The 24,831-nt window shown below is 44.6% G+C and overlaps 4 gene segments (V, D, J or C); all 4 read right to left on the reverse strand.

Moving 5' to 3' along the window:
• The window catches only part of LOC105748033 (immunoglobulin gamma-1 heavy chain-like), a 201,023-nt gene that overhangs the window by 156,566 nt on the left and 19,626 nt on the right, over positions 1-24,831 (reverse strand).
• Positions 1-24,831, reverse strand: part of LOC101277626 (Ig mu chain C region membrane-bound form-like) — a 296,190-nt gene that overhangs the window by 106,006 nt on the left and 165,353 nt on the right.
• LOC101287043 (immunoglobulin heavy variable 4-38-2-like) overlaps positions 1-24,831 on the reverse strand; it is a 195,574-nt gene that overhangs the window by 95,205 nt on the left and 75,538 nt on the right.
• LOC117200138 (immunoglobulin heavy variable 3-23-like) overlaps positions 1-24,831 on the reverse strand; it is a 107,545-nt gene that overhangs the window by 600 nt on the left and 82,114 nt on the right.

Here is a 24,831-nt window from a genome sequence, read left to right on the forward strand (position 1 = left end):
CTAGTATATAAGAGGCTATGTCGTTGAATGTCCTCAGAAAGGGCAGGGTCTCAGAGCAGGTGTGAGAGTCTTGGATTTTGTGGTGTTGATAGCAACTGGGAAATATAACTTTCATTGTGTGATTGTTCCAGAGTAAACCCTTAGGACCCATATGTCGTCTTACATATGCACTCATATCCCGTCATGTAGCTGTCATTGTTACCCTCATATTAGAGGTGTAAACTACACCCAGAGGAATGGAGGGTGTGTGTAGTGTCCAAGGAGAAACATGGGGTGACCGTTAGATCCAGCATCTGCAGCTGAGCTCTGGGCCAGGCTGCTCCCTGGAACCTACTAGAGGACAGAGTTGGAGTTGCCGGGTGAGGTTTGCAGATCCCCCTCCTGTAATGAGGTCTTGATGACTTTGCTCTCTTCTCGTGTTTACCTAAAATATATGGAGGGGGTCAGGGTTGATGAGAAGTATTTTCAAGAGTCTCTTATGTTTCAGTATCTTCCCTTCACTCCTTCCCTCCCAAGTCATGCATTTCTTCATTTGTAATTACTTTAATGAGGTTCTTGACATGTAACAAAGCGCACACACTCAGAAGGAACACTCTGATGAATACTGACGGAGGCATAAGCATTATCAGGAGAGAACAAATCAATTCCTCTCATTATTTTCAGTAGTTTCTGGGTTTCCTCCTTCCTGTCCCTTGTTATCTTCCATCCTGTCCTCACATCACCGTTTATCTTCCCTTGTTACTGCAGGTTACTTTTCATTTTCTAGAATTTATAAAAGTGGGAACATAATATATGTTCAAAACAAAAAATATATATATATATTTTATTGTTATGCCTTATTTTACTCTGCACAAATATTTGTGAATACTCTCATGTCTTAGTGTGCATCAAGAATCCTGGTTTTAATAACAGGTTGCATTTCAAGAATGATCATAGCACGATTGGCTTATTTATTAAGCTGATGTGTGATATTGGAACTCTTTCCAGTTTCTGGGTGTTACAATAAAGCTGATACTTGTCTTGGAGATGCAGAGAGATGAGAATCTGAGAAAATGCTTCTTATTTAGTGTTCTTAAAACAGCCTCAAAATGGGGCAAGTTGCACATTATCAAAATCTCACCAATATATCAGATAATTATAGAACTAAGACAGCAACAAATTTAAATCTTGGAGAGAGACAAATGCTCACAGAATAACAAAGAATAAGAATGTTAATCCTGACATAGGCTGCTGAATGGATTAAAAACTACTACAAGATTAAACTAGAAATGTTTGCCTTGAGGTCGAGTGTGGTTAGGGTGTAATAGTGCCCCAACGTCTCCTAACTACCTCGCCAGTGTCAGCGTGGTCCTGCTAAAGTGTGAGTCAGATGGTGTTATGTCTCTACCCACACAGGTGTGTCTTCCTACCTGGGACAGCCCAGGATTCCTGCCTGAGCTGTTAGGTCCTCCTGCATCCTGGGGAGGACCTTGTCCCTGGACTTGGATCTGCACTGTTTCATAGCATCTCCGCTCACAGTATGACCTTTGACCCCTCATCCAGTCCCACTGTGCCATATACTTACCACATATGGAATAGGATCGCAGGCGGAAATGCATAAGAATGTTCCAGGTGCTGACTGACGCACAAAACCCTGCCACTGCCCCTGACAGTTTCTACTGACAGCAGCTCTTTATTTCATTCACTGTCTCTGCTTAGGGTGGGCCTGGAGGAGAAGCCCATCCTGCCCCATGCAGGATCACTGTGAGAGGCTCAAGTTCAGCTACAGGACCTGCTCCTGTGATGCACACTCACGTGTAAGGGAGGGTGACCCTGACTGTAGGCTGGGGGCTCAGCCGGGTCTGAGGGCTGGGCCTTGTGTCCACCTCGTGTGGACATTGCTTGGGCTCTGACATCCTTTCAGCACGATGCCTGGCTCAGCTGAGTGGTCTCTGCATCAGAGCCCATCCTCCATGCAGTCACTCACACACCTAGACAGAGCTTAATGTAAGACCCCAGAAGTCATGCTCGTAATATTTACATAACTGACTTGAAACTTAGAGCTCCATCATCGACTGCCCATGAATTATTGTGGTCTCTTCGTTTACAATTGAGAAAAAATGCAAGCAACAAATACGTTCTTCCATAAATTAGTACATAAACAATGCGTGATGTATCCATGCTGTGGAATTGTATTCAGCAATTTAAATATTAAACTATTATACCATGATAGCACATGAGGGAATCCTAAATGCATATTGTTATTTAAAAATTCGGTCTGAAAACTTTCAATTTCACCTATTTCACATTTGGGAAAAGGCAAGTCTATATATAAAGCAAGCAGTTGAGCATTTAGCAGGAATTGGGGAGAAGATGTTTGATATGTGCAACATGGGCAATATTAAAGGATAGTGAAATTCTTCTCTATGAAATTGTGGTGGTGGAAACATTGCACTATGAACTTGTCAAAATATATATAGTAATAGAATAAAGAGTGAACCTTATTGAATATAAATGTAAATGTCACTTATAAGTCAGTGACTCAAGGATGGAACAATGCACGCTGTATACATGATACCTAATATCAGAGTGAATCTATGAATTAACATGCCTGGAGAAGGTGGGAAAATAGGTTTTGACCTAAGTGACTTTGGAAATGAGTGGAGTCTGAGGGCTAAGTTCTAAGCCACTGCAGGTAAGCACTAGAGTCTGGTGGATAACGGTATTTTCATCAGGAATCCGTCTAAGAATTCTGTTACTACTGTGCATGTGGAATTGAACAATTAGTAGCTGGATGGCATCGGTGGAGCCAGGCATCTCACTGTTGGATGGAAAGTAACAGAGACGCAAGGGGGAAAGGCTGGATTTCCCCAAGTGATGTTGCACTAGGATCACAGATGTAAGAATGATCTCACTTTTACCTTCACACAAGTCAGAAGGTGAGATACAGAGATAGTTGCAGACGTGTGTGTGTATACGTGGGGTAGAGCACACAGACATATTTCCAAGGTCTATTAGCTCATGCGTCTAGAGACAATGTCGCCAGTGGACAGGACACCAGCATTAGTGTCCTAATACCCACCCTTCTGGTTGCTAATGCTATTCTCCAGAAAAGGATCCACGACTCATGTGAGGCCTGGCTAATTCCAGGGCCACAGAAGAGAATACACATGCTTATCCTGCAGATTCTTGTGGCACCAGAAATTAAGGAAGTGTTCACACAAATGGATGGGTGCCTGTAAAGAGGATACAGGAGACAATCTGAAAGAGCTCCTCATGGGTGACAAGCTGTAACAATTACAGAAGCAAAGAAAATGCCTTAGTATATAACCTTAACACAAGTTCTGAAACAAGTATCTTGATTCATACTTATATAAAGAGATGGAATAAATATATCTAATGGGGAAGTAGGATAAATCTCCCGTAAGGAATAACTTCAGGAACCTCATCATGGTCATGCTCCCTTCAAGAAGGTGCACTTAACCCTCCATCCCAGAACGAGGCCTGGCATAGGGATGTGGTAAAAACAAAAGAGTGTCCTTGAGTTTCCTGATGAATTTTTAGGTATAATATCCCAAACATCATACATAAAATCAATTTGTAATTTTTCTGTATACATTAAAATTTCTGTCCTGAAACCTACAACAGCAAGAGTAACAATAACTTCACTGAGAAGGGAATTAGGCACAGACTTGGAGAATGTGCTTTCTACTATCATATTTATAAAGGACTTGTATCATGAATATACAGCAAATTCACAGCTCAACAACAGTAACAAAAAATGAAAATAATGAACCCTGTGCTAGTGATCTGAAGATACTTCCACAAAGATGAGATAAAAGGCTTGAACAAGATTCTTCATTAAGAAACATAAAATAACACCATGACGAGATACTGCTACTCACTTATTACAATAGTTAAAGGCAAACTAATAAGAAATTCAAATACTGGGGATGATGTAGAGCAAAAGGCCCCTCATCCGCTTGCTGGAAGGAATGCCAATGGCCGCCAATTGGAATAGTTGTCAATTTCTTAGAGAGAAAACCAGACACTCACCATGGGATTGAGGAGTGAGCTGGAAAAGTATTTACCAAATTTGTTTGAATATTTATGTTTATTCAAATAACTTCATACAGGTGCGTGTATCAACTACAGCTTCGAGCCTTTACCACTCCCTAAAAAACGGTTATGTAGTCAGTTTTTATGGTTATTTTCCATACGATGATTACATACCTGTTTCTGTTCCCTTTTATCTATCTCTCTATTTTATCTAAATTTCTATTATCAATCTCCACACTAGATGACAAGTTGCAGGCAACACAGCCTACATGTCACAGCCCAGCCTGTGTCCTGACATTTCCAAAGGTCCCCTGAGCAGAGAATGACTGCAGTGCTGTATGGACATCAATTTACGAATATCAACATGACTCATTCTATTCAAGTGAAAGGAGGTGCATCAGACTGGACTGGAGAGATTTTCAGGATGAGAGGAATTGGAAATCCATCTGATGGCGGAAAGCAGATTTAAAGTTCAACAGTAAAAATTATTTATGTCATTAAACGATTAAACACTTGACAACTATTAACAGAAAGTAGTGACCTAACCTTCAAATAAAGGTCTCTTGGAGAAATATTTCTGTGTGGCTCTTCCTAAGATAGATGGGGAAAGACGGACAAGACTGACTCCATGAAAAAGTCTCAAGTTTAGAGACAAGAAAGTTCGGTGGAATCATTGTGGATGAGGCTTTCAAGGGCGGCAATGATCCAGTGGAGAAACCACAGCTTCTGAGAGAAAATCCCTCCGTGACATCCTCTGCACCAGCCCTGAAATGGGTCCTCTTGTTTCCTGATGACCCTGATCGCCCACTGGTGGTTGGAGCGGCCCCTGTAGGGAGGGTCCTGTCTGTACTAACCCTGACTTCTCACTGGGCCTCCTGGGACAGTAACACAGGGCTGTGTCCTAGGTCATCACAGAGCTGAGCTGCAGGAAACACAGAATTTGTGAGCTGTCTCTGAGGTGGAGAGTCATTTCTGGAGAGACAGCCTGTGTGCTGTGCTATTCCCAAAACCAAAACACCCCAGTCACCACAGCCCTTTCTCTGGGGGCTGAGGGATCCAGTCCCAGCCGTCAGCAACGTTTGTGATGGAGAATCCAGAGACTGAGCGGGTAAGGGAGAGGATCTTCAGTAGTCCTGGGCCCAATTCCTGCAGCAGCACCTGGGACAGTACGACTGCGAAGGAGAATCAAGGAGACACCCACTTCACAGATGTCATCCCATAACTCCACCTTCCTCAGACCCAGGAGATGCTCACAGCTGAGGGATGCCCGCAATAGGAGGAATGACCAGAAGATTTCCATGTTCATTTTGATCAATGCTTTGACTTTCAGAGAGTTATGTCAGTGAAGATGAGAACCCTGACTCTGAGTAGCACAGGTGCTGTGCTTTCCCCTTGAGCCTGGGTGTGATGTTCAGGTTGAAGCATGTTTCCATATAAAGATGGTCACGGCTGGTCCTTCTCTAGGGCTGTGGAGGAGGGTGCTGGCTGAGATCCAGGGTGGACACCGCTTCATGTCACCTCTGAAGAATGGGTGATGTTTCTTTTCCAATACGATACTTACATTTCCATATGTCTATCTGCGTCTATATTACAGGTGTACTCGTTGGCTAGTGTGGCCATTACAGAATAACAGACTGGGTGGATTAAACAACAGCAATGGATTCCTCTCAGGCCTGGAGCCAAGAAGTCGAAGGTCACGGTGTCAGCAGGTTTGGGTCCTTCTCAGGCCTTTCTCCTTTGCTTGCAGATGGACGTCTTCTCACTGAGTCCTCAGATGGTCTTTTCTCTGTGTGTCTGTGTGCATCCCTGGTTTACTTGTATGTTCATTATTCCTCTTCTTAAGTGTGACAAAGACCCCTGACCACCCCTTAGCCAACAGGCTCCTTGCAATTCTCTTCTCAACTAGTCTTGACCTGTGGGCTTCTGTGTTTATATGTGCATGGCCAGGTTTTGTCAAGAGCCCTGCTAAGTGAGAATAATGAGAATCCCTTGCCCTTGAGCTCTGATCACCCGCAGTACTTGATCAAATCCTTCAAACCCCCTATCACCCACATGATATCTGATCACCCAGGTCAGCCTTTGGCAAAAATCCTTTTGAGTCTATGTAAATACAGCTTAAGGTCTCCCTTAGCCTGTATTTCTTCTCTGAATAATTTCCATTCCACTCCACCCCACCCTCTTCCTGGCCATAAGCCCCCACTTGAAATGCTGTATTTGGAATAAGGCCAAGTTTCCAAAGCTGCATCCCATATGCAGCAGTGAGTTTTGTCTTCATGTTCTGCATGAGATTTATATTGGATACATGAATATCAATCCCACAGCCCATGGCCATATAATCATGCCTGAATGAAGCTGATGTCTCATGTATATTTTCCCTAAGTCCACTCACAGCCATTTGTGCGTAGGGACACTAGACTGTTCCTCAGCCGTATGCCTGGGACTACTTTAAACAATTGCCAAGAATCACAGAACTGTGAAAAGCATGGCACTAATTTGACCCCTGAAAGTGCTCAATTACATGACGGGAGTTGAAACAATAAAAGAGATCATCATCATGACTGACCTCAGCTGGGAAAATGTGTGTGTGTGTGTGTGTGTGTGTGTGTGTGTGTGTGCGCGCACGCATGTGTGTTGCCTGATTCAAACAACCGGCCACATTCTTAATGTCCGTTAATGACCACAAAATGACAGTATTTATTTTGTGGTGCTCATAAAAGCTAGAAGTAGGTGAATTTGCAGATTTGGAATCTGTGAATAACGAGGATAATTGCATTGCAGTATTGGAGCACTCTGGCGTTAGAGTCTATAACACTGCCTGCTGCAGAATTCAGAATGCTTGTGCAGGTTGCCTGAAAGCAGGACGGTGTGTCTCTTCCTTCCACATCTACAAAAACAAAACAACAATTAATACTGTTTAAAAATCTCATGTGCATTGTCAGGATATTTACACGTTTCACAAACTTCAGGCTGAAATTGAAAATTATGGTGAGCTGCAGGGTTTTCTTGAGCTTCTTTGAGAAAAAGATAAAGAAATGAAAAACAACCTTAACTCTTGAGTATTATATTTGTCTGTGCATATGAATATATATATACACAACTATAATAAAAATAAAAAGCAAATATGTATATGCACACAAAATTTTTTAGACACTTCATAATCCACAGCAATGAAACATTAGGATACAGAACAGAGTCTGGGGTAGAGGTCCTGGGCAGGAAGAGGAAAGCACAGGTTCTAACACGAATTCCCTCCCAGCCCATATATGCACTTGCTGCAGGTCGCAGCCCTGTAGTTCGTGGGTCCTGTGCGCTCCCTGGTGGTAACGGGCATCCGTGCAGGGAGGTTTGTGTCTGGGCTCACACTGACTTCCCCTCACTGTGTCTCTCGCACAGTAATACACGGCTGTGTCCTCAGTTGTCAGGCTGCTCAGCGATAAGTAGACTTGGCTCTTGGAGGTGTCCGTGGTGATGCTGAGCCGGGGCTTAAGAGTTGGGTTATAATATGTGCTTCCACCACCACCATATATCACCCCAACCCACTCCAGCCCCTTTCCTGGAGCCTGCCGGACCCAGCATACACCATAGCTGGTTAATGAGAATCCAGAGACAGTGCAGGTGAGGGAGAGGGTCTGTGAGGGCTTCACCAGGCTGGGTCCCGACTCCTGCAGCTGCACCTGGGACAGGACACCTGTGGACAGAGAGAACCACGGTGACTCATGGGCTCAGATGCAGCTTCCCCATGTGTTCACGTCTGAATCCCTGAGAAACTCACCTCTGGGAGCTGACACCAGGAAGAGGAAGAACCACAGTGGATTCATCTTCTTGCAGATGGGATTCATGTAGCCCAGAAATTCTCTTCAAGCATGAGGAGAAACCCGAATTTAAGTGAACAGGTACTTTGTTTTTACCTTGTGACATAAGGCGATATTTGCATAAGGGAGGGACCTTTTTATAAAAAGCAGAAGGTAGTGAAGGGAGGTCCCAGTCTCTGGGACTCCACCTGAGGAGGGTGCTGACTGTTTCCTCAGAGAACTCAGCCCCCACCTGGGGTCCCCTCCCTATGCCTGGGGGACTCTGTGTCCAGGAATGAAATGATGCTGAAGGGCTAGTCAGGAAGTCAGCTGTGCTCAAGGATTAACGGCAGATTTGGGGAACAGACTTTAATCCCATGGATGTATATATTTCACATAAATACCCTTCACACATTCAGGGTCCTCCAAGATGGCAGACACAGACTCTTGTTTTTTCCTTTCTGCATTACCTCAAGTTTATATCCTGGATGCGCAAGTATTTGAGACAAACCGTACATGTAATAATGACATTGAATTCAGACAGAGTCAGGTAAAATTTAATGTTTATCATAATTCACAACGGACTTCGTGTGTCCCTTAACTTGGGTGAACATTTCCTCACCTGAAACAGTTTAAATGTTATCAAGAGTTGCTCTGGGGCTTCCCTGGTGGCGCAGTGGTTGAGAGTCCGCCTGCCGATGCAGGGGACACGGGTTCATGCCCCGGTCTGGGAAGATCCCACATGCCGCAGAGCGGCTGGGCCCGTGAGCCATGGCCGCAGAGCCTGCGCGTCCGGAGCCTGGGCTCCGCAACGGGAGAAGCCACAACAGTGAGAGGCCCAAGTGCCGCTAAAAAAAAAAAAAAAAAAAAGAGTTGCTCCGGAGGTGGATTTATTCATAATAACTAAACACACCGTGTATTTTGTGGACTAGGTAGTCATTCTTGCTGAGATGGTCATGGATCCCAGCACTGCTGACATGGTCTGAAGCCTGACTCGCCGGTTTACTGTGCACAACTGAGTGTCTGCAGGAACACTGTGAGCTTCAGGGCTCCTTCCTTGCGGGTGGACGTTGAGGAATCCCCAGGGCTAGCAAGGTCTAAGAACAGACAGCTCCTGGAAGCTCCTCAGGACTCCAACATGCTGGGCAGGTGACCTGGTCACAGTGCACAGACTCACTCCTTCTAGAAGTGTTCATTTTTACTCTCCCTGTCACAGCCAGTGACATTGGAGCTCAGGGAACACAGTTCCCACTGCACTGGGTGAGAGAACATGCATGATTCTTGGAAGTAAACCTTCACAGTGAATGGCTTGCAGAGTATGAGTGTGTCATGGTCAGAGGAAAGTCCTCACCTCAGGAAGCAGGTTCCCTTGAAAAGTCCACCTGAGAGCTTTTCTGAGTCCCTGGGTCACTGAGTCCTGGGACTGTGCCTGAGGTCACATCAGTAAGTGGTGCTGGAGAGCAGAGCACAGCTCCATCGCATCTCGCTGTGGGCACTGAGGATGTGGCCTCAGCATCTGCATTTCAGTCTGCAAGGATGTAAACTGGGGATCACGATGGTAATGGTATATCTGAAAGTTATAGTGGGTTTGCCACAGGTGTTGAATGTTGACATGAGTGTCATCAGTGATGTTACTTCTCCTGGGAACCTGAAAGACCAATGTGAGTCCCCATCTCTGACTGACACCCTGTACATGTAGCGCTGGCTCCACTCCTGCCCTGAGAGGTCACACCTGTGGGTCTGGGGCAGGTCAGCTCTCCATCAGCCCAGTGATTTCACCTGTACACTACTGATGTCGAGCCTGCCATCTATGAGAAGATATTTACTGCATACTATTTCATGAACACAGTACTATAATTCTTCTAGCTTTTGCAATAATATTTGCAGAGTAAATTAAATACTAAAGCATCTGTCTTCTTGAATGTCGATAATAGGAGAGCCGAGCAAAGTAATATGGGCAAGAATCACAGGACAAGTCTGCACCCTGTTGTCAGGAACTGAAAATTGAGCTGATACGCTGTGGATAGGATAATGGAAGGGATGGCATCTAAAACCTAGAACCAGGTGGGCCCATTATTCAGCAGGGGAAGAAGGGCCTGTATTTGTACAGATGCCCCAGCATCTGACCTGCCCTTCTTGAGCTGGTGGATTAGAGGAGATCCATCCAAATTCATGTTAACATAGAAGGATATATAGCAGGTGTCTTTATGTTTCAGTGGTTGGGGATGTTTTGTTAGGGTTCATTTAACGCTAGGAAAAATGTGTAAGGTCACCAGGACTAAAAAAATTTATTTTTCTTTTGTGGAGAAAATTGGAGGGAATTATGTCTGGATCATATGATAATGCTGGAGGGAATATCCATTAGAGACACCCAGTGGGTGATGGGAAAAAAAGTGGGGAAATTTCAGTCATCTTGCTTTGCCAGTTACCAGTGATGATCACAGCAAGAGGGCCTGACCATCGTGATAGGAGGGAGAAGGGCTGATGGTGGTGGCTTCATGGGGGCGACGTGGACAGGTCCTTCTGATGGTCTCTGTGTTTTCCCTTATAAAATCTTGATGGTATAAGCTCAGAATGAGGTGTGGACTTCAGGAGCATTGAGACCAGATGGTTTAGGTCATTTTGTACCTTTGCTGGAATCATTGAGCAAAGAAGAGGCAGGAATTATACTTAGAAATCAGCGGTGTCCTCGTGTCATATTAGATTTTTTGCCTTAGATGTTACTGAATGTAGAGACATTCGCTGTCCTCACATTTCATTTTCTAGGTCCACTTGGAATCTAGTTTCAAATGTAAGGGATGCAGATAAAACATTTATTATGGAACAATATGGTGTCTAAATTTTAAGAGGTATAATTAAAAATAATGGAAATGTGTTTCTGAGATTGTAATTATCAAGCTCTTCTCTGGGGCAACATAAATTAAAATTAATAATAATAATTCAAGGAATTGATTTTGTTTTCAACCTTTGCTAAATACATTGAATCATTCAAGTTACAATCATTCATAAACTCAGATCCATCACGGGTAAAATTTATTGTTAGGAAACCATCATTCTAACTGATGAAATCTCACTCTCTCATCAAGGATCTGTGTCTCTGTGGACACGCAGCACAGTTCTCACCAGCAACACAGGAAGGAGGGTACGTTGGTACATTTCTACTTTTCCAGAGGAGCATCTCTGAAGAAGTGCTTCCTCTGTTTACCCATTCCATCCTTGTAGTATCTGAAAGAGGTTTTGAGTGTACTGTGACATGTTCCCACAAAAAGTTCCCATGGCTTAGGAAGTGAAAGTTTAACTTCACTTTTCATTGTAATAGAAACACAACAAGTAATATTTGAGAAGCAAAAAAAATACATTTAAAATTTACCCAAATGCAAGCTAGAGATTCGCAGAAAATATTTCCAAAAGACATATCTAGTATATGTGATTGTTATCTAATATGTACCAAGAAGCCTTAAACTCAACAATAAGAAAGAAACAAAAGGATTAAAAAATGGGCTAAAACCCTTAACAGACACCTGACCAAAGAGACAAAGATTTGCAAATAAGGCTGTGGGAGAACATATGTCACAGGGAAGTGCCAATGAGAACAAGGACACATCCCTGAAAACTTACAAGAGTGAATCAGATCAGGACTCTGAGAACATTAAACACCTGCAGGGTGTGAAGCAGCAGGGGGTCCATTCACAGCTGGTGGGGATGCAGAATGGGGTGCACCTTGGGAGACATTTTGGGGGCTTCCTGCAAAACTAAACATACCCGTTTCTATGTTTCAGCAATAGTGCTCCTTTGTACGTATGTGAAAGACAGTAAGACTTTAGTCCAGAGAAAACCCTGCACACGATGCTCACTTAGCTTTATTTATATTTGCCACAATTTGGAAAAGACCAAGATGTCCTTTCATAGGGAAAGACTAATAAACTGTGTACATCCAGACAATGGACACTGAAATGTCACACCGATTTGGAAGAAATATTGAAGGGTGAGATGGAAATGCAGAAAAAAGATGCCAGAAAAACACACCTGGCAAGGTGATGTCAGCAGAGTGACAGTGGCCGTGAGGACTGAGGTTCCTAAGAGGTTGTACAGTGTGAGGCTGAAGAGAAGACAACTTGGATTTGTCAGGAGGGAAATCTCCTCCTCTGCCCCTCCTGAGTTCCTGAAGCTGGACTGATAACAAAATTGACAAAGACAGATTAACAGGAGAAAAAAAATTTAACCATGGGCATAGATGGGCCATAGAAATGGACCCAGAAGTGACCAAAGCAGGCAGCTTTTATATGTTTAGACAAAGATGCAATATTTGTGAGGAATTGGTCGAAGGAGGAAATGTATGCTTTTGGTTCTCAATTAGTGAAGAACCTGAGCAGGGTTTGGGCTGGCGTAGTCATTAAAGAAGGAGCAAGGTTTGTTCATAGAGAATTCCAGGCCTGAATTCCCCACCCCTGGTGATAAAAGTGTCCCTCTGCAAAGGAAAGCAGGGTCCGGCTGCTCGGTGCTGAAAGGCCAAAAAAGAGGCAAAGTTGGTGAAAGGAAAGTTTGCTTTATTTTGGCTGCCTGCACCCGGGGGTGGGGGACTGACTTCTCTCCAAAGGCCACCCCGCACTGAGCATCTGTGGGAAAGGGCTTTTATAGGCGGAAGGAGGGGCTACGGGCAGAAATGGCAGAGTCAGCTGTGACAGTCATCTTGCAGCTGGTCATGTGGTGGTCTGATCAGCCTCCTCTTGATTGTTTTAAGTAGAGTTACTCTTCAGGTCCAGGGTCGGTTTGTTCTCATTTCTTGAGGCCAGTTCTTGCAATTGTGGCAGCTTATGTCATGGCTACAGTCTGGTCATCATGGAGTTAACTTCTTCCTCCTGGTGGGAGTTTCAGTATCTATAAGACGGCTCATGGGACATGGACAAGAATATTATCTGCAGCCCTTGAGGAGGAACTAAAGTCCTTTATTTGCTGAATGACCAAACTATTATTATTTAGTCTTATTGGAGAATTTTCCTTTCTTTCTGCATTTGCTCACTTCTCAGATTAACCTTATTCTTTGGCTAAATTGTTTCTACAGAAAAAAGGCAGGTGGAGAGCACGAGGTGAAGGACCGTTTCACTTCCACACCTAAATGGGGGAGAGCACCTTTCACATGGGAGGTTTATTTCTCGTTTCAGGGTGACTTGGAGGAAATTCAGAGTGTCCCTGTAGTGGGCTCTGTCTTAAGTCACTTGGAGGCATATTTAGGGGTGGCCTACCCTGGACCCCAACACTCAGGGCCTCTTTTATTATTTTGTTTCTACATATGCACACCAAGCATGTGATGTAGGTGTCGGTTTACCTGCATCTTACAGATGTGAAGCTAAAGTGCAGCCTGGACTTGGCAGGTGATGTGCTGGAGAGCACACATCAGGACACAGCGAGGCCTCCTGTCCAGGCCTGGGCGTCTCCACCCTGGTTATGTTCGCTCCTGCAGGGGTTCCTGGACGGAGGAGGGCCTGCATAGTGAGGCTGCAGGACTCTTCCTGGAAGGAGAAGCTGTGGGACTTTCCTGCATTTTAGTGCTCACGTAAGATGCTGTGGTGAAGAAAGGAGAAGAGATTTGTTTTCAGCAGCTTGTGAAAATTCATGTTATTATCCACCTGACTGTAAACTTTCCCTACCAACTACATATGTGTCTATTGGTAATAACTTTGATGATGAATATTTGACATAAAATAAACTGCACAGTAGAAGAGGATGCAGGTCTTATATAAGCATATAGGGATTCTATATAGCAAGGAGCACATGTAGAAACACCCCCACCCACGTCCCCTCTAACTGGCATCTTTCCCAGCGACCCACTGAGGATCCGGGGCTGCTCAGCGCATTTATGCTTCTCATGCAAGAGGTTAGCAGCAAGTCAACAGCCAGCATCCTGGCAGGGACAGCTGGTCTACAGTAGGGCAGGGCTGAGATATCACAATGAGGAAGGAAGAATATGTTTAACTCTTTATACATCCGCTGGAATAGTTTTGAAACGGGTCAGTTTAGACAAGATTTAGACAAGGGAAATCCTGAATATATAACTTTGAGTCTCTGCCTTTCATATATGTCACTTATTCTCCTATTTCGAAAAGTCTTTGTAATTGAGAGACTGAATGTGTAACTGAAGAACCATGGATGAGTACAGAGAGGTTCCCCAGGGAAAACTGCTATATGGAGAGGAAACCCCAGACCCTTAGAGGAAAGCAGCCCTTAACTACCATCTGCACCTGCTCCTGGGGCTGAAACACCCAGTTGTATGTCCTGAGTGCCCCCTGCATCCCCCCTCCTGTCTCCCTGCAAGGACGTTTGTGTCTGGACTCACACTGACTTCCCCTCACTGTGTATCTTTTGCACAGTAATACACGGCCGTGTCCTCAGATCTCAGGCTGTTCATTTGCAGATAGAGCGTGTTCCTGGAGTTGTCTCTGGAGATGGTGATACGGCCCTTCACAGAGTCTGCATAGTTTGTGCTACCACCACTACTACTAATACCTGAGATCCACTCCAGCCCCTTCGCTGGAGCCTGGCGGACCCAGCTCATGCCATAGCTACTGAAGGTGAATCCAGACGTTGCACAGGAGAGTCGCAGAGACCCCCCAGGCTGCACCAAGCCTCCCCCAGACTCCACCAGCTGCACCTCACACTGCACACCTGCAAACACAGAGACATCCTGGTCAGAAGACTGTCACACATCCACTGATTCCCTCACTCACATCCACTCACATCCTCAGTGTCTCTTGTTCTCCATAAATTACCTTGTAAAATAGCCACAAGGACAACCCAGCTCAGCCCAAAGTCCATGGTGTGTGTTCTGTCCTGAACCCCGAATGGAGCACTTGGGAATCCGGGGCTGGAGCTCCTCTCCCAGAGCTGCAGGGTCAGGGCTGGGGCTGCTTTATATCAGCAGAGGAAGGACCCTATTTGCATGACCTTCTAGTATATAAGAGGCTATGTCGTTGAATGTCCTCAGAAAGGGCAGGGTCTCAGAGCAGGTGTGAGAGTCTTGGATTTTGTGGTGTTGATAGCATTTGGGAAATATAACTTTCATTGTGTGATTGTTCCAGAGTAAACCCTTAGGACCCATATGTCATCTTACATATGCACTCACATCCCGTGATGTAGCTGTCATTGTTACCGTCATATTAGAGGTGTAAACTACACGTAGAGGAATGGAGGGTGTGTGTAGTGTCCAAGGAGAAACATAGGGTGGCCTTTAGATCCAGCATCTGCACCTGAGCTCTGGGCCAGGCTGCTCCCTGGAACCTACTACAGGACAGAGTTGGAGTTTCTGGGTGAGATTTGCAGATCCCAGATCCTCCTGTAATGAGGTTATGATGACTTTGCTCTATTCTAGTGTTTACCTAAAATATATGGAGGTGGTCAGCGTTGATGAGAAGTATTTTCAAGAGTCTCTTATGTTTCAGTATCTTCCCTTCACTCCTTCCCTCCCAAGTCATGCATTTCTTCATTTGTAATTACTTTAATGAGGTTCTTGACATGTAATAAAGCGCACACACTCAGAATGAACACTGTGATGAATACTGACGGAGTCGTCAGCATTATCAGGAGAGAACAAATCAGTTCCTCTCATTATTTTCAGTAGTTTCTGGGTTTCCTCCTTCCTGTCCCTTGTTATCTTCCATCCTGTCCCCACATCACCATTGATCTTCCCTTGTTCCTTCAGGTTACTTTTCATTTTTTAGAATTTTTAAAAATCGGAACATATGTTCAAAACAAAAAAAAAATATATATATATATTTATTGTCATGGCTTATTTTAGTCAGCACAAATATTTGTGAATACTCTCATGTTTTTGTGTGTATCAAGAATCCTTGGTTTTAATAACAGGTTGTATTTCAAGAATGATCATAGCACGATTGGCTTATTTATTAAGCTGATGTGTGATATTGGAACCCTTTCCAGTTTCTGGGTGTTACGATAAAGCTGATACTCATCTTGGAGACGCAGAGAGATGAGAAGCTGAGAAAATGCTTCTTATTTAATGTTCTTAAAACAACCTCAAAATGGGGCAAGTTGCACATTATCAGAATCTCACCAATTTATCAGATAATTATAGAACGAAGACAGCAGCAAATTTAAATCTTGGAGAGAGACAAGTGCTCACAGAATAACAAAGACTAAGATTGTTAATCCTGACATAGGCTGCTCAATGGAATAAAAACTACTACAAGATTAAACTAAAATGGGTGCCTTGAGGTCGAGTGTGGTTAGGGTGTAATAGTGTCCCAACGTCTCCCAAGTAACTACCTCGCCAGTGTCAGCGTGGTCCTGCTAAAGTGTGAGTCAGATGGTGTTACCTGTCTACCCACACAGGTGTGTCTCCCTACCTGGGACAGCCCAGGATTCCTGCCTGAGCTGTTAGGTCCTCCTGCATCCTGGGAACGAGGGCCTTGGCCCTGGACTTGGATCTGCACTGTTTCATAGCATCTCCGCTCACAGTGTGACTTTGGCCCCTCATCCAGTCCCACTGTGCCATATACTTACCACATATGAAATAGGATCGCACGCGCAAATGAATAAGAATGTTCCAGGTGCTGACTCATGCACAAAACACTGCCACTGCCCCTGACAGTTTACACTGACAGCAGCTCTTTATTTTGTTCACCGTCTCTGCTTAGGGAGGGCCTGGAGGAGAAGCCCATTCTGCCCCATGCAGGATCGCTGTGAGAGGCTCAAGTTCACCTGCAGGACCTGCTCTTGTGATGCACACTCACGTGTAAGGGAGGGTGACCCTGACTGTAGGCTGGGGGCTCAGCCGGGTCTGTGGGCTGGGCCTTGTGTCCACCTCGTGTGGACATTGCTTGGGCTCTGACATCCTTTAAGCACGATGCCTGGCTCAGCTGAGTGGTCTCTGCATCAGAGCCCATTCTCCGTGCAGTCACTCACACACCTAGACAGGGCTTAATGTAAGACCCCAGAAGTCATGCTCGTAATATTTACATAACTGACTTGAAACTTAGAGCTCCATCATCGACTGCCCATGAATTATTGTGGTCTCTTCGTTTACAATTGAGAAAAAATGCAAGCAACAAATACGTTCTTCCATAAATTAGTACATAAACAATGCGTGATGTATCCATGCTGTGGAATTGTATTCAGCAATTTAAATATTAAACTATTATACCATGATAGCACATGAGGGAATCCTAAATGCATATTGTTATTTAAAAATTCAGTCTGAAAACTTTCAATTTCACCTATTTCACATTTGGGAAAACTTCAGTCTATATATAAAGCAAGCAGATGAGCATTTAGCAGGAATTGGGGAGAAGATGTTTGATATGTGCAACATGGGCAATATTAAAGGATAGTGAAATTCTTCTCTATGAAATTGCGGTGGTGGAAACATTGCACTATGAACTTGTCAAAATATATAAAGTAATAGGAGAAAGAGTGAACCTTATTGAATATAAATATAAATTTCATCTATAAGTCAGAGACTCAAGGATGGAACGATGTACACTGTACAGATGATACCTCATATTTTAGTGAATTTTTGAATTAACATATTAACATGTTAACAATTAACACGTAACCATTTACATTAACATGTAACATTAACATGTAAACAATTAACATGTCTGAAGAAGGTGGAAAAATAGGTTTTGACCCAGGTCACTTGGAAATGTGTGGTGTCTGAAGGCTAAGTTGTAAGCACTGCATGTAAGCACTAGAACCCGGTGGATAACGGTATTTTCATCAGGAATCCGGCTAAGAATTCTGTTACTACTGTGCATGTGGAATTGAACGATTAGTAGCTGGATGGCATCGGTGGAGCCAGGCTTCTCACTGTTGGATGGAAAGTAACAGAGAAGCAAAGGGGAAAGGCTGGATTTCCCCAAGTGATGTTGCAGTAGGATCGGAGATGTAAGAATGATCTCACTTTTACCTTCACACAGGTCAGAAGGTGAGATACAGAGATAGTTGCAGACGTGTGTGTGTATATGTGGGGTAGATCACACAGACATATTTCCAAGGTCTTTTAGCTGATAGGGTCTAGAGGCAATGCCCCCAGTGGACAGGACACCAGCATTAGTGTCCTAATACCCACCCTTCTGGTTGCTAATGCTATTCTCCAGAAAAGGATCCACGACTCATGTGAGGCCTGGCTAATTCCAGGGCCACAGAAGAGAATACACATGCTTATCCTGCAGATTCTTGTGGCACCAGAAAGTAAGGAAGTGTTCACACCAATGGATGGGTGCCCGTAAAGGGGATACAGGAGACAATCTGAAAGAGCTCCTCATGGGTGACAAGCTGTAACAATTACAGAAGCAAAGAAAATGCCTTAGTATATAACCTTAACACAAGTTCTGAAACAAGTATCTTGATTCATACTTATATAAAGAGATGGAATAAATATATCTAATGGGGAAGGTAGGATAAATCTCCCGTAAGGAATAACTTCAGGAACCTCATCATGGTCATGCTCCCTTCAAGAAGGTGCACTCCATCCCAGAACGAGGCCTGGCATAGGGATGTGGTAAAAACAAAAGAGTGTCCTTGAGTTTCATGATGAATTTTTAGGTATAATGTCCCAAACATCATACATAAAATCAATTTGTAGTTTTTCTGTATACATTAAAATTTCTGTCCTGAAACCAACAAGAGCAACAGTAACAATAACTTCACTGAGAAGGGAATTAGGCACAGACTTGGAGAATGTGCTTTCTAATATCATATTTATAAAGGACTTGTATCATGAATATACAGCAAATTCACAGCTCAACAACAGTAACAAAAAGTGAAAATAATGAACACTGTGCCAGTGATCTGAAGATACTTCCACAAAGATGAGATAAAAGGCTTGAACAAGATTCCTCATTAAGGAAACATAAAATAACACCATGACGAGATACTGCTACTCACTTATTACAACAGTTAAAGGCAAACTAATAAGAAATTCAAAGATTGGGGATGATATAGAGCAAAAGGCCCCTCATCCGCTTGCTGGAAGGATGCCAGTGGCCGCCAATTGGAATATATTTGTCAATTTCTCAGAGAGAAAACCAGACACTCACCATGGGATTGAGGAGTGAGCTGGAAAAGTATTTACCAAATTTGTTTGAATATTTATGTTTATTCAAATAACTTCATACAGGTGCTTGTATCATCTTTAAACATTCGAGCCTTTACCACTCCCTAAAAAAGGGTTATGTAGTCAGTTTTTATGGTTATTTTCCATACGATGATTATATACCTGTTTCTGTTCCCTTTTATCTATCTCTCTATTTTATCTAAATTTCTATTATCAATCTCCACACTAGATAACAAGGTGCAGGCAACACAGCCCACATGTTACAGCCCAGCCTGTGTCCCGATATTTCCAAAGGTCCCCTGAGCAGAGAATGACTGCAGTGCTGTATGGACGTCAATTTCCGAATATCAACATGACTCATTCTATTCAAGTGAAAGGCATTGCATCAGACAGGACTGGAGAGATTGTCAGGATGAGAGGAATTGGAAATCCATCTGATGGCGGAAAGCAGATTTAAAGTTCAACAGTAAAAATTATTTATGTCATTAAACGATTAAACACTTGACAACTATTAACAGAAAGTAGTGACCTAACCTTCAAATAAAGGTCTCTTGGAGAAATATTTCTGTGTGGCTCTTCCTAAGATAGATGAGGAAACACAGACAAGCCTGACTCCATGAAAAAGTCTCAAGATTAGAGACAAGAAAGTCCCTGGAATCTTTGTGGATGAGACTTTCAAGGGCGGCAATGGTCCAGTGGAGAAACCACAGCTTCTGAGAGAAAATCCCTCCGTGACATCCTCTGCACCAGCCCTGAAATGGGTCCTCTTGTTTCCTGATGACCCTGATCGCCCACTGGTGGTTGGAGCGGCCCCTGCAGGGAGGGTCCTGTCTGTACTAACCCTGACTTCTCACTGGGCCTCCTGGGACAGTAACACAGGGCTGTGTCCTAGGTCATCACAGAGCTGAGCTGCAGGAAACACAGAATTTGTGAGCTGTCTCTGAGGTGGAGAGTCATTTCTGGAGAGACAGCCTGTGTGCTGTGCTATTCCCAAAACCAAAGCACCCGAGTCACCCCAGCCCTTTCTCTGGGGGCTGAGGGATCCAGTCCCAGCAGCCAGCACTGTTTGTGATGGAGAATCCAGAGACTGAGCGGGTAAGGGAGAGGATCTTCAATAGTCCTGGGCCCAATTCCTGCAGCAGCACCTGGGACAGTACGACTGCGAAGGAGAATCAAGGAGACACCCACTTCACAGATGTCATCCCATAACTCCACCTTCCTCAGACCCAGGAGATGCTCACAGCTGAGGGATGCCCGCAAGAGGAGGAATGACCAGAAGATTTTCATGTTCATTTTGATCAATGCTCTGACTCTAAGAGAGTTATGTCAGTGAAGATGAGAACCCTGACTCTGAGTAGCACAGGTGCTGTGCTTTCCCCTTGAGCCTGGGTGTGATGTGCAGGTGGGAAGCATGATTCCATATAAAGATGGTCGCGGCTGGTCCTTCTCTAGGGCTGTGGAGGAGGGTGCTGGCTGAGATCCAGGGTGGACACTGCTTCATGTCACCTCTGAAGAATGGGTGATGTTTCTTTTCCAATACGATACTTACATTTCCATATATGTCCATCTGCGTCTATATTACAGGTGTACTCGTTGGCTAGTGTGGCCATTACAGAATAACAGACTGGGTGGATTAAACAACAGCAATGGATTCCTCTCAGGCCTGGAGCCAAGAAGTCTAAGGTCACGGTGTCAGCAGGTTTGGGTCCTTCTCAGGCCTTTCTCCTTTGCTTGCAGATGGACGTCTTCTCACTGAGTCCTCAGATGGTCTTTTCTCTGTGTGTCTGTGTGCATCCGTGCTTTACTTGTATGTTCATTATTCCTCTTCTTAAGTGTGACAAAGACCCCTGACCACCCCTTAGCCAACAGGCTCCTTGCAATTCTCTTCTCAACTAGTCTTGACCTGTGGGCTTCTGTGTTTATATGTGCATGGCCAGGTTTTGTCAAGAGCCCTGCTAAGTGAGAATAATGAGAATCCCCTTCCCTTGAACTCTGATCACCCTCAGTATTTGATCAAAGCCATCAAACCCCCTATCACCCACATGGTATCTGATCACCCTGGTCTCCCTTTAGCAAGAATCCTTTTGAGTCTATGTAACCAGAATCCCCTTAGCTTGTATTTCTTCTCTTAATAATTTCCAGTCCACTCCACCCCACCGTCTTCTTGGCCATAAGCCCCCACTTGCCAGGCTGTATTTGGAATTAAGGCAAGTTTCCAAGGCTGCAACCCATATGCAGCAGCGAGTTTTGTCTTCAGGTTTTGGGTGAGCTGCATATTGGAGACATGAGTATCATTTCACCACCCATGGCCATATAACGCATGCCTGAATGAAGCTGATGTCTCATGTATATTTTCCCTAAGTCCACTCACAGCCATTTGTGCATAGGGACACTAGACTTTCCTCAGCCCTATGCCTGGGACTACTTTAAACAATCGCCAAGAATCACAGAAATGTGAAAAGCATGGCACTAATTTGAGCCCAGAAAGTGGTCAATTACAGGATGGGAATTGAAACAAGAAAAGAGAGCATCATCAGATGAATGGATAAAGAAGATGTGGCACATATATACAATGGAATATTACTCAGCCATAAAAAGAAACGAAATTGAGCTATTTGTAATGAGGTGGATAGACCTAGAGTCTGTCATATAGAGTGAAGTAAGTCAGAAAGAAAAAGACAAATACCGTATGCTAACACATATATATGGAATTTAAGAAAAAAAAATGTCATGAAGAGCCTAGGGGTAATGCAGGAATAGAGACGCAGACCTCCTAGAGAACGGACTTGAGGTTATGGGGGGGGGGTGAGCTGTGACGGGGCGGGAGGGAGTCATGGGCATATACACACTAACAAACGTAGTAGGGTAGATAGCTAGTGGGAAGCAGCCGCATGGCACGGGGATATTGGCTCGGTGCTTTGTGACAGCCTGGAGGGGTGGGATGGGGAGGGTGGGAGGGAGGGAGACGCAAGAGGGAGGACATATGGGAACACATGTTTATGTATGACTGATTCGCTTTGTTGTGGGGCAGAAACTAACACACCATTGTAAAGCAATTATAGCCAATAAAGATGTTAAAAAAAAAAAAAAGAGAGCATCACCTTGACTGACCTCAGCTGGGAATGTGTGTGTGTGTGTGTGTGTGTGTGTGTGTGTGTGTGTGTGTGTTGGGTGATTCAAAGAACCGGCCACATTGTAAATGTCCGTGAAAGATCACAAAATGACAGCATTAATTTTTGGGGTGCTAATAAGCTAGCAAGTAGCTGAATTTGAAAATATGTAATCTGTGAATAACGAGGATCATTGCATGTGCAGAATTGGGGCGCTCTGGCACTAGAGTCTGTAACACTGCATGTTGCAGAACTCAACCTGCTTGTGCAGCTTGACTGAAAGCAGGATGGTGTGTCTCTTCCTTCCACATGTACAAAAAGAGGACAAAAATTAATAATGTTTAAAAGTCTCATGTGCCTTCTCGGGATATTTACCAGTTTCACAAACATCAGTCTCAAACTGAACGTTACGGTGAGGCTCAGGGTTGTACTGAGCTCGTTTGTGCAAAAGAAAACTAAAGACATGAAAACCAACCTTAATTCCTGTATACTATATGTGTGTGTATGTATAGATATAGATATATTTATATATATATAACTATAATAAAAATAAAATTAAGCAAATATGTACATGCACACAAAATTTTCTAGACACAACATAATCCACAACAATGAAATAGTAGGATACAGAAGAGGGTGTCTGGTGGAGGTCCTGAGCAGGAAGTGGAAAGCACAGGTTCTACCAAGAATTCCCTCCCAGCCCATATATGCACCTGCTGCAGGTCGCAGCCCTGTACTTGTTGGGTCCTGTGCTCCCCCTGGTGGTAACGGGCCTCCCTGCAGGGAGGTTTGTGTCTGGGCTCACACTGACTTCCCCTCACTGTGTCTCTCGCACAGTAATACACGGCTGTGTCCTCAGTTGTCAGGCTGCTCAGCGATAGGTAGACTTGGCTCTTGGAGGTGTCCCTGGTGATGCTGAGCCGGGACTTAAGAGTTGGGTTATAATATGCGCTTCCACCAGTATTTATCCCCCCAACCCACTCCAGCCCCTTTCCTGGAGGCTGTCGGACCCAGGCTACATAAGAGCTGGTTAATGAGAATCCAGAGACAGTGCAGGTGAGGGAGAGGGTCTGTGAGGGCTTCACCAGGCTGGGTCCCGACTCCTGCAGCTGCACCTGGGACAGGACACCTGTGGACAGAGAGAACCACGGTGACTCATGGGCTCAGATGCAGCTTCCCCATGTGTTCACGTCTGAATCCCTGAGAAACTCACCTCTGGGAGCTGACACCAGGAAGAGGAAGAACCACAGTGGATTCATCTTCTTGCAGATGGGATTCATGAAGCCCAGAAATTCTCTTCAAGCATGAGGAGAAACCCGAATTTAAGTGAACTGGTACTTTGTTTTTACCTTGTGACATAAGGGGATGTTTGCATATGGGAGGGACCAGGCTATAAAAATCGGAAAGTAGTGAAGGGAGGTCCCAGTCTCTGGGGCTCCACCTGAGGAGGGTGCTGACGGTGCCCTCAGAGAACTCAGCCCCACCTGGGGTCCTTTCCCTATGCCTGGGGGTCTCTTTGTCCTGGAATGAAATGATGCTGAAGGGCTAGTCAGGAAGTCAGCTGTGCTCAAGGATTAACGGCAGATTTGGGGAATAGACTTTAATCCCGTGGATGTATATATTTCACATAAATACCCTTCACACATTCAGGGTCCTCCAAGATGTCAGACACAGACTCTTGTTTTTTCCTTTCTGCATTACCTCATGTTTATTTCCTGGATGCGCAAGTATTTGAGACAAACCATACATGTAATAATGACATTGAATTCAGACAAAGTCAGGTAAAATTGAATGTTTATCATAATTCACAAAGGATTTCGTGTGTCCCTTAACTTGGGTGAACATTTCTTCACCTGAGACAGTTTAAATATTATCAAGAGTTGCTCTGGAGGTGGATTTACTCTTAACAACTAAACACACCGTGTATTTTGTGGACAAGCTAGTCATTCTCGCTGAGATGGTCATGGATCCCAGCACTGCTGACATGGCCTGTAGCCTGACCTGCCTGTTTCCTGTGCACAACTGAGTGTCTGCAGGAACACCGCGAGCTTCAGGGCCCCTTCCTTGCGGGTGGACGTTGAGGAATCCCCAGGGCTAGCAAGGTCTAAGAACAGACAGCTCCTGGAAGCTCCTCAGAACTCCAACCTGCTGGGCAGGTGACCTGGTCACAGTGCACAGACTCACTCCTTCTAGAAGTGTTCATTTCTAACTCTGTCACAGCCAGTGACATTGGAGCTCAGGGAACACAGTTCCCACTGCACTGGGTGAGAGAACATGCAAGATTTTTAGAAGTAAACCTTCACGTTGAATGGTTTGCCGAGTTTGAGGGTGTCATGGTCAGAGGAAAGCCCCCACTTCAGGAAGCAGCTTCTTTTGGAAAGTCCACCTGGGAGCAGCTCTCCCGAGTCCCTGGGTCACTGAGTCCTGGGACTGTGCCTGAGGTCACATCAGTAAGTGGTGCTGGAGAGCAGAGCACAGCTCCATCGCATCTCGCTGTGGGCACTGAGGATGTGGCCTCACCATCTGCATTTCAGTCTGCAAGGATGTAAACTGGGGATCACGATGGTAATGGTATGTCTGAATTTTATAGTGGGGTTGCCAGGGGTGCTGAATGTTGACAGGAGTGTCATCAGTGATGTTACATCTCCTGGGAACCAGAAAGACCAATGTGAGTCCCCATCTCTGACTGACACCCTGTACATGTAGCCCTGGCTCCACTCCTGCCCTGAGAGGTCACACCTGTGTGTCTGGGGCACATCAGCTCTCCCTCAGCCCAGTGATTTCACCTGTACACTGACTGATGTCGAGCCTGCTGTCTATG

This window comes from Orcinus orca, chromosome 2 (assembly GCF_937001465.1).
Source record: "Orcinus orca chromosome 2, mOrcOrc1.1, whole genome shotgun sequence".
Classification (NCBI taxonomy): domain Eukaryota; kingdom Metazoa; phylum Chordata; class Mammalia; order Artiodactyla; family Delphinidae; genus Orcinus; species Orcinus orca.